General features: G+C 34.2%; 1 pseudogene; it reads right to left on the bottom strand.

Annotated features, from left to right (window-relative positions):
- Positions 1 to 7,741: 7,741 nt before the first annotated feature.
- On the bottom strand, positions 7,742 to 10,629 carry LOC141396968 (uncharacterized; annotated as a pseudogene).
- Positions 10,630 to 10,976: the final 347 nt, after the last annotated feature.

Below are 10,976 nucleotides of genomic sequence, written 5' to 3'. Positions count from 1 at the left end.
ATTCGTGCAGAATATGAGCAGGCGACCCATTCATGAATGAGCCGGTAACAATATTGCAATGTATTTGTATGGCATTGACCTTTAAAATGTTAACTGGAAGGTTTGAAATGTGCTTTTTGCCAGGTTCCAAAACTTTTCCGGTGAAACCAAAGACTTTTGCAATGGATTTTTCTTTATCAAAGTATATGGGATCATGAGAGGATAAGATCTCTATCTGTAGCGTATTATTGTTGGCTTTAATCTCAATAGATCTGTTAATGTGGATTGCTCTATACTGTGTCTCCAAGTAGTGAGCAATGTCTTGTAGTTCATATGATCCTATGGGTATCTTTATAATTTTGTCTCCGATATGGAAGAGATTGTTATCATTGTCCACATTTGGAATGGAATTGTAGGATTGAAAATCTATTAAACAACACTCATAACTACCCTCTCCCAATTCAATAGGTGGTGAATAGTTTGAGTGTAAAATTGATGATTTACCCGTCAAAGTAAACGTTGTTGACATTGTAAGATTCTTTCTAGTAATAAGTAAAACATCAAATATACATATGTTTATATAAGGTTTTTATTTATTTTATTAAAATTATTTAAATGTGTTAAGTTTACAATACATTTGTCTTATCTATCCAGGAATTATGCTTGCTTGAAAATCCCAGCCATTTAACAAAGACTTTATCCCCCTTTGTTTTTAATATTTTCTCTACTAAGTATGTGTTGGGATATTTTGTGGGTAAAAGTTCTTCTTTATAGAAACATCCATGTATGGGATTTCCTTCGTAGTCTTCTAGTAAATAAGTAGCAGGGTTGGTTAATCGTATTCCTCTTATTTTGAATATTTCTGTAGTCCAATTTGGCGTATACCCCTTTTCAAATTGATGTTTATATTTGCTGATGCGAACATGATCACCAGCACGAAGATTTTGCCTCTTAAAGATTTTTATGTGGTTATATACAGTTCTTAACAACATCTGCTCATTCGATGAGTTTACTTGAATAGGTGCCATTTTTATTGTTCGATGACGAGTTTTGTTGTATTGATCAACCAGGTCTCTATAAATATCAATCCATTGATAATTTCCATTGTAGCTAAACTCCTTCCACATCATGCCTTTTAGAGTTCTATTGAAGCGTTCAACAATTGAGGCTTTCAAGACACTGTATATAGAGTAGTGGTTTATTGAATGTTTCTGCATTAATTTTTTAAATTCCTTGTTGAAAAATTCTTTTCCATCATCGGTTTGCAAATTCTTTGGAATTCTTCCATCTTTCAAAATTTTTTCAAATGCTCTATATACTTCCGTTGCAGTTTTTGTTTTAAGCGCTTCGCACCAGGCAAATTTCGAAAAGGTGTCGATAACAGTAAGCATAAATCTATATCCCCTGTTTGTTTTGGAATAGTTGCCCATTTCAACTAAATCAGCTTGCCAAAGATCATCGATCCCCTTTGTAATAAGCCTTCGTCTTTTAAAATTTCTTCGTGCTTGAGAGTGGAGTTCGTTCACCAATCCTCGCTTTTCCATTATTCAAGTTTTGGGGGATATATTAGAGCAATTGAGTTGAATGTGGGTTGAGATAAGACTTTAAAAATTTCCTTATGTGATTGTTTGAGATGGGATATTTCTTCTCTTAGTTGAGTACACTCCTGAATGATATTTTGGTTTAATACTTCTTGTATGTGCTTGATTTGTGTATGTATGCTTGGTTGACCGCATCCGTTCCTTCTGTTGGGGGTGCAACGTTCCTAATTTTTTTATTTTGCACGTCAAGGTTGTTATCTTCGTCAATATTAATTCCCAGTATTCTCGAAACATTTTCTCTTACTTCTATTGAGTGGGTTTTTGGATTATAATGATGCAACCCCTTGGCATGAAATTTTTATGTCTTGTTTGGAAAATGGAAATGCTGTATTGAAATATGGTTTTCATGAAAAACAAAACTCTTTATTAATTCAAACGAATTCATGAAATAGCTACAATTAATTTATCAGTTTAGTTTTTCAAAAGTTTACATCCAAAATTGCAATGTAATCACCACCGCTGCAACGCAAAAGATTACTTCCTCCGTTCTCCGCAACTGATATTCTTTCATCTTACAAAAGGTTTTTTTCAATTATCTTCCCATCACCAGTTCAGATTTCAACATGGACTCCAAATGCACTCCTTTAAGTATTTTTATTTCGTAAATTACTTTTATTTTATAATTTTGTTATTTTATAACATTTTGGTAATTTATACTCTTTTGCTTAGTGCGGCCACTCACGCGTCTTTACGAAAAAGTTAACTACAACCATAGATGGGCTTTCTTGCACACCAGCGTTGCTATGTTTTGTTTCTCTTTTTCGTTGTTACAACCTACATAAATAAACATTTACGGGTAATTTTGCAAGTTTGTTTTTAATATAATAGTTTTTTGGACTTGTTAAGATACCGCCTGTGTTTAAAAAATATTAAACAAGCAAAGCAATTTTAACAAAAATCCCATTCTAATTTTCCCTTAAATTTTATTTAAGAGAAATTTTGCCCATCTATGGTTTAGTGCAAATGTGTTCTTCTTTGACACGGCGGTGTCGATGATTTTCGGCAATTTACACACACACGACCCGAATGCACAGAAAGAGCGTAGAAAAGAGAACAAATGTTGTGATTTGTTATTGTTTTATAGCAGGGCTGAGCAAATTGGAGAGAGAGGGAAATTTAAGGGAGAATTAATATTTAATTTTTCTTGATGTTTCATTATTTATTTCAACATTTTTTAAACATTAATGGTGTCTAAAATCATCCACAATGCAAATTATTAAAAAATATAAATAAAAAATTGCATAAACTTTTAATTGTTTATGGTTCACAAAATACTAAGAGTACGTTTTCACAATTTGCCTATGTGCTAGCACACAGGCGTGCTCACCCCTGTTTTATAGCTTGCGTGAATACAAACTTACTAACACACTGTTATAAGTTGCCAATATTTTGAATTTTCTCCGTTCTCTTTTTGGTCATGTCTGGTTTAGTGCAATGGTGCAGAAGAAGAGAATACTAAGAGAGCAAATGTTTTGATTTTTTTACTTCAGTCTTGTACTGAATGTCATGCAAGCAGGTTGATGCCGCTTTATTTGTTTTTTTTGGGTGCACTGAAAAGATTTTGCAGTTGTACAGCAAATATGTATGTGGAGGGAAGAATTTGAAAATGATTTTTTGTTTTGTATTAATATTTTTAATGACGCAGAATGCCTCGTCTGCAATCACTGATGGGCAGAAATGCTCGGCCTCACACACAAAAGTGTAAAAAATACATGAGTCTCTCGCATTTTGCCCACCATTGTCTGCAATGCAACAATAAAAAATGTATATAAACAAAGGAGAGGATTCGAAATGCGGTATATGTATCTGTTTGCTTTGATGAAAGCACTGATATAAGGGACACAAGTCAAATGCTAATTTATATTAGAACCGTAGATAATTTGTTCAATGCATTTGAAGAAATTTTAAAGTTGAAATCGCTATCATTAATTAACTCTTAGCAATCGCAGTTTTAATAAAAGAAACTGAAGTGGATACTTTTGACTGTGATTCACTGTATATTATTTTTAATTTTAGTCATACAAAGCGAACGCGCCAACAATATAATTTTTCTATTTGAAATTTTTGCCTTTTTGGCGAAGATCATTTTTAGTATTATTTTTTTTTTTAATTTATTAATCGAGCTTTTTTATGATCTATAATGCAAATGAAAAAGGAAAGCCGACGATTCGAACCCACCACTATGTTTGGCTCTGAACGCTAACACGCCGTGACAACTTTTTTCCTGTGTTTTTCATTTCATACTCAATATGAAAATCATCACCCTGTTCTGTTCTGTCAGTGTAATTTTACCCACACATAAACAATTTAAGCGCTCGCTCCCCAGCTAACAATTTTTTCCGATTTTTTTCCGAATTCGGAACGAAACTCTGCACAAGTATGCGATTCTGATGTCGAATTCGTTCAGAAATCGGAACAAAATTGTGTGAAGGTGCCCACGAATTCGGAAAGTTTTATCGGAAAAAAATCGGAAGGAATATTAGAGTTTCTTTCCGAATTCTGAACGAATTCGCAAAAAAACTCGAATGAAAAAAAGGGAAATTTTAAGGGAATTTTCGATTATCTGCACAATTTCGGAAAAAACTCGGAAGGAACATTCGAAAATCGGAAAAAATTCGGAAGATTATCGGATGTTTGATCCGATATTCGGAAAAAAAATCGGAAAATTATCAGATGTTTGATCCGATATTCGGTAAAAAATCGGAAAATTATCGGATGTTTGATCCGATATTCGGTGAAAAATCGGAAGATTATCGGATGTTTGATCCGATATTCGGTAAAAAATCGGAAAATTATCGGATGTTTGATCCGAAATTCGGTAAAAAATCGGAAGATTATCGGATGTTTGATCCGATATTCGGTAAAAAATCGGAAAAATATCGGATGTTTCATCCGAAGTTCGGACAAAAATCGGAAAAATATCGGAGGTTTCATCCGAGGTTTGGAAAAAAACGGAAACTTGTCGAATGTTTGATGCGAACTTCTCAATAATTATCTTCTTTATTTGTTGAACTTTATAAATTGAATAATATTATATATACCATTAGTTGCTGCTGATCGCTGATAATTTAAAACAAAACCTTTCCTATGAAAGTTTTCATATGTCATCACACTGTTGTTTTTATCTAAAATAGAATTACCAATTTTAATGATTAAAAAACACGTTTTAGAAAATGTGTTTATAAACTTCCCATTTTTATTTATTTGTTCCGCTACGTCTTATGCCAAGTTTACACTTGCGCTCCAAAATCCACTGGATTTCACGAAATCCTGAAATACACCCCGATGTCTACATTTATTTTTTGTTGATTTCAAACATATCACAATGATCAAGGTAGATGCATATGCGCAGCTGATCGAACATGACTTTTCACAAGTTGTTGTAAATTGAATTAATCATCAGAAATATAAAATATAGAACTTTACAACTTTATTTGTAAAATTATCGTAAAATTATCTATATATTGTATTAATTCTAACAAAAGAAAAAAAAATGATTTTATCGTTGATACATCATAATAATATATTTTGATAGATAAAAGTAGTGCTCAGAACCAATAAATGGGATTATTCGTGTTCATTATGTTTCCAAATACATTATTCTTGTTCTTATGCTGTAGTTTTCCCGTTTAGTGCTAAAAATGCGTTCCCGTACTCCGAAATGTAGCAAGACTTGCACTTCTCTTTAAACAAAAATAGCGCCGAATAACACCTTCTTCTCCTGTTTTCTGCCATACAATTTTGGCCTAGTAGAAATTAGCAGCAAGTATTTTCATTGGCATCTAATATGATAGCTGATACGTTGATTTTGACATTTATGCAGGAGTTTCTGCAATTTCCGTCATTTTTCCGTTCCCGAATTTTTTAAGAAATTTGTATGAGGAAGCAATTTTTGACAATTCGCTCTTTTTTCTAACATTGCCATTAAAAAAGTACGGGAACACAATAAAAAATAGCATTGTAACCATGGAACAATTACCCAGTTAGTGGCATCGTAAAATTTTGAATATGTTATGTCAAAACTTTCTTTATGTTGTTGGGGAAATTACAACAAAAATAATTTTTTTATAAACATAGACATTTCATATTCGATCAGCTGGTGTGATACCACTACCTGGAAGTTCTGCGATGATTGTAACAAAGTAATTTAATAATTTTGTCACATTGTTTACAAATTTTTATACTAACATTTTTTGTTGCAGCAATTTACCATCTACCTTATTTATTATGATACCTGAAAAGTGTTGCAACTTTTGGTACTTTTTTAGGCAAAACCAGGGTTGTATGTCATGTGTACTGTGATTTCGATGTTGATTCCGCTGAAATCACGAAATGAGATGATTTCATTTTTGTATGCGAAATCATGATAAATTTAGCTTGATTCCGCGCGAAATCACGAAACGCCTTCGAAATCACGAAACGACGCCGAATGTAAACCAAACATTACTCACTTAACATCTGCCAAATAACTAAAAAACAAGCTACAGCATGCAAACTAAACAGAAAAATTTCCCTTTTCTTTGAATTTCTTATACTCTCAGCACTCTCAGCAAAAGTTCGGGAATTTTGCTCGCGAGAAAAAGAAACTAACCATTTTCCGAGTATGTGCAGAGTACTCGGAAAGTTTTCGGAAGAAAGGGTAGAGAAATAGAGAAACACGCATAAGTAAATTCCCTTCAGAGAATGTGCAGAGAACTCGGAAACTAATCGGAAAAAAACGCTACGAGATCTCGGAAAAAAATCTGATATCAGAGCCCTCGGCAAAAATTGCTAGCTGGGTCTTCTTGGTCGGCTATGGTTTAGTGACGGAAATATGTAGGGATCTACAACCCGGCTTGCTTTAGGGATCTCTAAGAACAAAATGTAACGAACGGGGAGGAGAGACTTTTTATAGAAAATACCATTTATGCTTAATTAATTTATTTTTAATTGTTTATTTCCAAAAGTAGTTTCTTCTTTATTTTCAGATTCTTGTTCCTTTACGTTTCGGACTTTTTTTCAAATTCCAAGAAGCGAGATTTGATTTATTTCGTTCTATGTCAGATTTAGAACAGACAAGGGAACTTTTAAAATAGCAATGTGTGCAGTCCGATTCTACTTTTAGCTCGATGGTTGGGACTTCATATAATACCAATTGTTTAGAAGTTTTAGTTGTTTGATATGCAGGAAATGTAAGACAATATCACGACGACAGTTCTAACAACTTTGGTCTGTTCCAGAAATTGCAAGAATCTACTTATTTTTACTACGATAACAATTTTTCCTTTATGTTATCGGAAAAAATAGTAAAAATTAGTAGATTTTTGCAGTACTGGAACATACCAAAATGAAAATAAACAGGTGTGTAAATAAAAACACAAACATCATTTCTATTGGATCAATGGAATGGGTACAAATGCTGATGAAAAGATCGGATCTTTCACGACTTCCTTTGCATTGGTTCAAATCCTAATGAAAAGATCGGATCTTTCACGACTTCCTTTGAACCAATGCAAAAGATGACATGAAATCACGTCATCGCAAAGAACCCCTTCCGTCAAATTTTGCTGGGTTTAAATCGAAGAATACTCACGTTTCCATCATTACCGTGTCGTCATTACCGTACGTATAATTAATATAAATTCGAGATTACTCAATCTATGATAATTATTAAATAAATTTATCATAGGATTTTTAAACAAACCATCAAATACAACATGGAACCATAAAGAAAAAGTAGAAATGCAGAGGAAAAATAAATAAATAATCATGCTGACCATGGGAGCTATATCCAAATAGATCAATTTCAAAGTCAAGGCTGTAGTTAATTAAAACAATGAAAGGACAAATGAATCTTACAAAAATTAATATTTAAATATCATTCCCGTGCTTTGAAAAATTGCTTAAAATCCATAAATATACATGCCTCCCGCTAATTAATGCATAAAATAGTCTTATACAACAGTATCAAACGAAAAATAGTTACTTAAAGCACTTTGCCGTTTTCGACCCCAAAAACTAATATTTTTCGTAATATTCACCCATATATCATTTTCCCAGAGGATCATAGACACAGGAGTCCTTCTTAACCATGAATTGCCACCAAAACATATTTTGTAACGATTGTCGGAATGTAGTTATGGTTTCCAAATAAGTTTTCGTTATGTTTTTCATTGATGTTCTTATTTTTGCGGTGATTCTATGCTAAATTCTTGGCGAAATTTGCAAAAATAAGGGAATTGAAAAAATCTCTGTTTTGTAAGAATTTCTTCGATTTTGTAGCGTTCCTGCTCCAATCCTCTTGTTTCTGTTTGGAAGCTAATAATTTGGGATTTCCCTAGTGGATTGGATTCCACGATTTTATTGCTGGGTTCCTTGGAAGTTTTTTTCTTACTGGACACCACCTCATCTCTATCTATTATGTCTTGGGAGACCCTACGACTGTTGGCATTACTTGAATCCAGTAACCTCAAGGAGTTTTGTGGCATCTCAATTTTGTTATTGTAAAGATTAAAAGACTTTGACATTAAATCCTCGCTGTTATTGTGACTTGTTTTGGGACACAGAATTTCCGTGGAGCCAAACAAAGATTGTGACATAATGGATTGCGAAGAACCTGCAGTTTTATTGCTCAACATTTGTGTTGCCAATTTCTCTTCGAAGTCCTTAAATTTCTGCTCACAATCCTGTAAATCGTTGAGCAAGCAGACCAAACGTTTTATTAAATTCTTTTGTGTCTCCGAGGAGGTAGTTTCTTGTTGTTCGATATTTTCCATGGCCATTTTAGTTTCTTCTATCTGCTTGAGCAAGTTGGACTCTTCACACTGAGCCTTGGACTCTCGTCCAAGATATTGAAATTCCAATTTTTCAAAGGCTTTACGGTCGTTCTCCAAGGACTCGCACACATTTACCAATTCTTCTTTTAGAGATTGATTATCAGCATATTGTATTTGATTTTTCGACCTTCTATTTGTTATTAAATATGAATAATTTTCTCGAGCTCGAGGTCATATGAAAATTATTCATATTTAATGATTGATTATCAGGTTTCTCCATAACTCTGGTGGCCTCCTTCTTCTCCTACAAGGGCTCCTTTGTTGCAAGGCCTTACGATCTTGGTCCAAACTTCAAACTAGACAAACTTCCTCTAGAATTTGTCTTCAGGCTAATGGTGTATCCAGATATTCCTGGTGTAGGTGTCTTCATTACTTTAGGAGAATTGTGCGGTGCTAACAAGGAGTCTCTTTCGATATGTACCATTTTTTGATCCAAGTTTTTATTCTTCAGACTCGACAAACTTCCTTTTGAATTTGTCTTCAGGTTGAGGTCGGTGGTGTTCGGTTTCGTAATATTCCTGGGGTCTGGGAGAATTGTACGGTGATACTAAGGATTTAATATCTATGATTAAGGCTGACGTCCGTATCGTCAGTTGCTTTGTGTTGTTTAAACTTCGTCAGAATATTTCTTTCTGTTTTTTGAAGTTTTGAAAAACGTAGCTTCACAGTTGTTAATAGTACGTTTATATTTAACCGGATTTAACAAAGCTACTGGGTTTCAAATGTCAACTCCTTTACGTATATGTCAAATAAATCCTCATTAAGAAGGTTAACCCTGCAAAAGGCTATAATATAAACATGGCCTAAGAAACATAATACTTCACATAATAAATAATAATTTGCAGTCACTTGCCAAGCACTAACGAAACGGAAGTCAGCCTAAAATGTTGATATTTTTATTACTTCTTCTAGCGCCCAGTGAAGTATTATTGGCCGACAAGGTCTTATTAACATTTCTAGAACTTTCCTCAATGGCTTCAATCTTCTTTTGCAACTTTTCCTCGAAATTCTTGATGAGATCCTCATAATTCGTGGTTCTACTAAAGTCTTGGTTAAATGGTCCAGAGATTTCCTTTTTGGGTGAAGATAAACAATTGGTACGGATTTGGGTCCTTTGTGGCACCATATCTTACATTTTCATAGCCTCCACTACTTTTGCACTGTGTATGTTGCTCAATTTCGACACAATTATCGCCCACAATTGTAACATTCTCATAACCGCTTGATTTTCCTACTGCCTCATTGGCAGCCTTTTGAAATGGAGATTTCTCCTCATTGGGCAAGGAGCCATTGGTTTTAATGCGATTTTGAATAATTGGGGAGGAACTCAAACTACCGCCACCACTGCGATCTTGGCGTTCTGCATATTCCGTGTAAATCTTTAGCATATCTTCCAAATAATCGCTATTATCAAATGTTTGCTTTTCTGCTTCTTCTTCTTCGCTTGATTTCTGCGGTGTGGAGGTATTTTGAACTTTCGATAAGAATTCCATACTTTCGTTATGATTTGATTTTGCTGCTGTACTGGTCGGAATGTTGTTCGCAAATAAGTTTTCGTTATGTTTTTCATTGATATTCTTATCTTTTCGGTGATTCTCAGCTAAATTCTTAGCAAAATTGGCATATTTTTGACCCAGAACATCTTTAGCGGGCATATTTACTGTCACCAAATCCGATGAGAAAACCTTGGGACATTGTCAACCATTGATATCTAATGGCTTTAAATTATTATACGTTTTGTCAAATACTCCTTCCTTTTCCTCCGACTTCTGCCTGCGATTGGGATTGATATTTGTTTCATAGAAATAATCCAACATTGCATTTTCATCCTTCTCAAAATCTTCCAGTCTATTGCCAATAGCTGTTCTCATTTGTTCTGCTTCAATGGGATTATTGTAACGCAAATAATAGGAGTCTCCCAAGGTAATAATGGCTCCCTGTTTCAAATCCACCTCCGTATCAATAGATTGGCCATCAATTAAGATACGTGCTCCTCTTTCGGGTACCAAAGTTACTGGATTTTCCTCACTACGATATATCAGGCAATGCAACGGTCGCACTCCAGCGCCCGACAAGGATATATTACTGTGCAATGATGAACCAATTGTGGTGTCTCCAACTGGAATATTGTGTATGGTTACTGCAGTACTTAAACGTCCACCTCCCAAACTAACTAAATGTGGTTCATTGGCTGCCACTCGCTAAGAGGGATCTTTTTTCGACGACAACGACATATTTTCCCACTTTTCTTTTGTTCTATACGGCTGAATTTTATGTAAATAAAAAGAAATTTGAAATTATTTTTTTTTTTTCACTCAGCTTCGAAGCATTTTTTAGCTTGCTTTACGAAACAGGAAGACAAGAGATTATCAGTCCAAACATGAATATCAACTCCCCGTGAGTTGTTTCACTTTCTCCTTAAGTTGCAACGGCAGAAAGACAACTTCGTAGCATTTTTAGCTTGCTTTACGAAACGGGAAGACAAGAGATTATCAGCCCAATCATGAAATATCCAGGCATGTGATGGAAAACGATTCGACTCGTTTTGCCATAAATCGAAATCGTATATCTCTAACTTCGG

This window comes from Musca autumnalis, unplaced genomic scaffold (assembly GCF_047663935.1).
Source record: "Musca autumnalis isolate F117 unplaced genomic scaffold, ASM4766393v1 scaffold_3, whole genome shotgun sequence".
Taxonomy (NCBI): domain Eukaryota; kingdom Metazoa; phylum Arthropoda; class Insecta; order Diptera; family Muscidae; genus Musca; species Musca autumnalis.
The sequence above is the reverse complement of the archived record's forward strand: the minus strand, read 5'-3'. Positions and strand labels throughout refer to the sequence as shown.